Genomic DNA, 5443 nt, shown 5'->3' with positions numbered 1-5443 from the left:
AACTCGTATCATTCACAATAATGTTAGATTGTGTAAATATTTACATGAACAGCAAAAAATTAGTGGAATGTGACGCTTTATCCTGTCTTTATATCATTTTAAAGATGTTTTATCCTGTCTTCAGGGTTTTTAGAGCATACCCCCCATCCCAAACCTCCCCAAAACCAAAAAAGGGAAAGAAACAAATCAATTTATGAAGAGTATCTCTGGAGATCTGTCCAATTCCACATTACATAACTATTCTCATGTTAGTTTGTTATTGTCTTACTAGTGCTGTTTTACTTGTCATTCCTTCTCAATATGATTCTAAATTAGTAATTATATTTGACCATTAACCTGTTTATTGTGATTTTTCTTTCTGGTGGCAAGCTGATTTGTCTTATAACTGCCTCAGTTTCCCCCTTAAACTTTTCGAAGGGCATGAACACGATATGAGTTTAAGTCAATTATTGAAGGTTATTGACATTGAAGGTCATGTAAGCTTGTTTTCAAGTGTGTATATTTTTTTTGAGAACCTTTCTGTGAAGCATAATATGTATTGCCCCTATGTTTGTTGGTTTTTGTTTTTGATGTAATTTGTAATTTTTAAAATGTTAATACTGCAAGTTAGTCTTGCGTTCCTGTGATAGTTGAACAGTATTACTGTACTGTACAATTATTTGATACTTCCAATTACATTAATACTACATGATAACCCTTTAACTAGATCATTGTTTAGGCTGCTTGTGTTGAAGTTGATAAGTTGTGTATGGATTTGGAACCAGAAGTGGTCATTGTTGTAGTTCATCTTTTATTGAACTGATTATTACCTTGCTTTGACACATAGTATGTGAACTTAATCTTTAATTCATCTTTAGTATGTAGTAACACATTTTTAAGTCATGTTTAATGCATATGAGGGATCGTAAATTCTGGAAACATCCTGATGTTGTGTATATTCCGAGTAGGTGGTCATGTTACACTAATCATCGTGTCATTGAACAAATCAAACTATCTTTATCTGATAAACAACTTGAGTTGTTTAGGAATATATGTTTTGGGTACTTTCTTGACCTTCCGAAATTGAGCACACAACTACAAGTCATTCACTGTCTTATAAATAGAGAGTCACACAGCGGATGATGTGTTTGCTATTGAAATAAATAACAAAATATTATTTTTTTGGTTTTAGAGAATTTGGGATAGTTACGGGCTTAAATTGTGTTAGTGATGACACTTCTATCAATGTTCCCAATTCAAGATGTAGTTTGATGAGTAGTTATTTTCCGGAGGAAAACACAGTTCCAAAGATCCATCTACGTGCACTATTTTAGCTAAAAAATTCATATATGATGACTCGACTGTTTCATTGTTTGTTCTGTACTTAATTAATGATTTTTTATTTTCATATGAGGACAACGAATACCAAATTAGCAATAGAGATTTTTACCTTGTGGAAAGTGGAGAATTTAATTCATATCCATGGGGTTTAGATGTCTACAAAAAGTTGTCTGATTCTGTGAGACATGAGCTTAAGTCAACGCATAAATATTATAGAATTGGTGTCTTGTCTCTTCCACTTCAAATTTGGATATTTGAGTGTTGTTCAAAGGTGGATGAAGGTATAACTATTCGTGTTGCTGATTCTATTTGAAGAATCTTGAATTGGAAGACAAATGCAGAAGGTCCATGGTTAAAATATATTGAGAAATATCTCTTCATGCCTACAAAAAATAAGGTATTTGTACAAAGTTAAAACATTTTATTACATTGTTTATTTCAACTCAAGTTACTATATCTAATTTTATTTTGTATATTTGGTTTTTCAGTTTGAGAACATAGTAGCCAATGAAGATGAAGTATCCAAATTCAGGCTTCCTGAAACTCGTGATTGCCATGCTGAACTTTTGAAATAGGAGCCTAAAGGATCAAGTCATGGTCTAGACATTTTGACCAATGAAGTCATAGAATTGAGAAAAGAGCTTGTGGAAGTATACACAAATTTGACTTTAGGCTTTTTATCTGTTATTTTTTTAATATTTGCGTTATGATTTAATATCTATTAGGTGAATGAAAATAACAAATTTCTTGAAGAGAAGATTGATTTAGGATTCAATCAAATCAAAGAATTTGTGGTGAACTCAAACAAACAATTATAGGAAGATATTTATTTGCTGTTTGCTAAGAGTGGTGGTAGCAGCTCTGTTATTCGAGAAGTCAAAGAACCATCTAAGAAGCTGGCTGGCGAGACATTTTTGGGTTGATTAGATTTTAGTGGAGGTTTGTTTATATTTTCAGTATATTTCTGTTATATTCATAATATAATTTTAATATATAGTAGTTCCAGTTAATCTAGAAGTGACACGAATTCAATTTTTCATTTTACAGTTAACTTTTATATATATTTTTATAATATGTTATTTGCATATACATCATTTTCTCCCCGTGTTAATGCATCTGTAAATGAATCGAGAGAGAACGATGCTCATGTTATGGGATCAAATCAAAATGAAGAATCTCAACTGCTTAAAGCTTCAGTTAGATTTGTTGATGTTGAAAATTTTGAAAGAGTATCAAGTAAAATAGGTAATGAAGGATTTTATACAAATATATTACATATTTGATATATTTTATTTCAATTCTGTTATTCTAAATGTTCTTGTTATGTACAGATGAAGATGTTGCAGGAATTTCTATTGAAAAAGTTCTGTCAAAGGTTGTTGCTGATAAAATGCTATTAATTTTCTTAACTTCAATTAAACTTCTTTCGTTTTATTTTGATGAAATTATTAAAATATTTATTTTGCTTACAGAGGCAGTTGATTTGAATACAGTTGGGGCGAAACCTGATGGTAATGTAGTAAAAAAATCAATATAAATAAGTGTTGCATCTGTTGATTGTCAATTAATCAATATATCTATTATATGCAGATGTAACAGAGGATTGTCAAAAACCTTTGCATACTCTTGATGACTTTATTTTACTTGATTAAGATATTTCTCAGATCAATACGACTGAAGAATCTTATCTAAAAAAAGAGTCCATGTTGATCAAAACAAAAAGAAAGCGTCACCGAAGAAACGTGGCAGAAAGAAAAATCCAGGAAAGTGAATAACATCTCACTTCACACAACATTTTGAATCTGGAGGAACTTTATGTGTTACACGTTAGGTATTTGAGACAAAATATCTTTTTTTATATGCAACAGGAGGAGATGATGAATTTGATTTGACTGATTCATTCACTAAGTGGCTTTATATGGGTACAAAAAAGAGGTAATTCATTTTGATGTTTTTGGGATAATTTTCCTAATATATAATATATACAAACTTTATTCAACTTGTGTAACACTCTGTACCCCTTCTTTAGTTTCGTATTTGCCTCTTTTTTAGTTGTTGTTGTCTCGATTTTGAGTATTTTTAATTTTTGTTCTGCTTTGATAGGGGAAAGAAACCTTATACATATGCTCTTAATCTTATCAATCTAGCATTTGAATTGGGTATCTATACGGTAGATGAAAGACTCTGGTTTTTCAAATTGGCACATTCTGGACAACAATGGTGTGATGAGGTTTGTTATATAAATTTTAGTTGGACGTTAATATTTCTTTGATTCTTTTTGTTTCTCAATCTTGAGTTTGCCTTTGTCTCTTCATAAGAGTACTTCAAGGATATTCTGTGATATTTTCAGGAAAAAAAGGTGTCTTTTGATACTTTTAAGTTTATTTTATATTATCAAAGATTCCTCTGTCTAATTTTCTTCTTCAAAGATGTTAGATGTTTGATTTTCTTGCTTTGACTCTTAATTATTTTTTTCTCATACATATAACTACCTTATCTTGATGAAGCCTAATTAATGTTCATAGTAATCTTGTGGTATGTAGTTTTCATTTTCCTCTTTTTGGCCTCATTTCATGCAACTTTCTTTTGTTTGAGGCACTGTTGTATTGTATAAATCTATTAATTGGTGGTAGCTGATTATTTCTTCTTCTACTTTTTTTTTACTTTGGAATAAAATATGTATACCAAGATTACAAAACCCAACTTGGAGGAATATGTTGGTTTCTTCATATATTTGATTCTTGGATCTAAATATCCTTTTTTGTTGTTGTTGTTTTATATTCTTTGGTTCATCTATCCTTTTTATTACTGCTGATTTGCAGTTAGAACATAAATTTGGCAGATTTGGTTTTATCAACACTGGAGTTTTTTTAGTATCGATTGTATCTAGATGTACTGATTAGTTATTATCATAAATTTGGATCAAGTATAATACTGATCTTTGGAATTTGAAAACATATAATTGCTGCATAACCATTAAACAATAATAGTATACACCCCTGTTGACTGAACTTTTCATAGCATTAATGATTTGTCTATGTCATCCCTTGTTCTTTGGCACATTATGTAGTTTTAGCCCAAGACCTTCTGATAGTTAGCCAAAAAGAATTTCCCCTAGTTTATCAACATGATTTGTATACTCAACGTATTCCTTCCTGGTTAATTGAATGTTTGTTTATTGAGACTTTTTCTTCTAACATTTCAATCTATTTTTTGCAGCATATTGATGTCATTTTCTATTACCAAAGAAAGAAAGGAAAATATGAAACCAACAGTAATGTTCGATTTATGACGACTGATTGTGTTTTCAAGACAAAGATTACTAATTCTTTCTTTAAACTTTGTGATGCTCATGAGGATAAGAAGAAGTTTAAAGTAAAAGATTATGATGATATTGCCCAGTGTATATGTGGACGTCGTTTGTTGGCACTACCTCGTGGGATAAGTGAATTTTATTCTTCTTCCACTAAACATTAAAGAGAATCGTCATTGAATTTTTGTGGTGTTCGATATTGCACAAAGGTCTTTGGAGGTGAATGATTCATTTTCGGCTAGGGGTGGGGTGAATTTAAAGGTAAAAAATATTGTTGAGATGCTTTCAGTTGTTTTACCATATTATTTATGTCTGGTCAAGTTCTAAGACAAGCTACCTGAATTGAAGGCAACACCAAAATACAGTGAGATAAATGAGTTTGAGAAAATTGAGTTTCATTTCATAACTAAAGGTGTTCCCAGACAACAAGAGGATTCGCTGTAAGTATTATCAAATAGGTATTTTTTGTAAATCGATATTTTGATAACAATTTTATATTGAATTTTGTAGGGATTGTGGAGTTTTCTTTGCTGCATTTGCGGAGTTTGTAGGTAATGTCCAATATATTTTTAATCAACAAGTAAAAGCAGACATTCTCCAAAAGAGATTTGGAGCTATATTATGGGAATATGCAAGAAGGAAGCAAGCGAGTGACCTTCAAAGTGAAGATGAAAGACCAGTTAGATAAAGGAATATAGTTATATTTGTTAGTATGACTATGAAAACTATATAATGTAAAACAATTTGTAGTTACTGTGGCTATGAAAAACTATATTGGTCTATTTTGTAAGTCTTCGTATTGTATACCTA

The 5443-nt window shown here is 30.7% G+C and overlaps 1 pseudogene; it reads left to right on the top strand.

The window, feature by feature from the left end:
- Positions 1–1699: 1699 nt before the first annotated feature.
- Positions 1700–4813, top strand: LOC107009845 (annotated as a pseudogene).
- The last annotated feature ends 630 nt before the right edge of the window (positions 4814–5443 follow it).

The sequence above is a fragment of the Solanum pennellii genome, chromosome 2, assembly GCF_001406875.1.
Source record: "Solanum pennellii chromosome 2, SPENNV200".
In the NCBI taxonomy this organism is placed as follows: Eukaryota; Viridiplantae; Streptophyta; class Magnoliopsida; order Solanales; family Solanaceae; genus Solanum; species Solanum pennellii.
The sequence above is the reverse complement of the archived record's forward strand: the minus strand, read 5'-3'. Positions and strand labels throughout refer to the sequence as shown.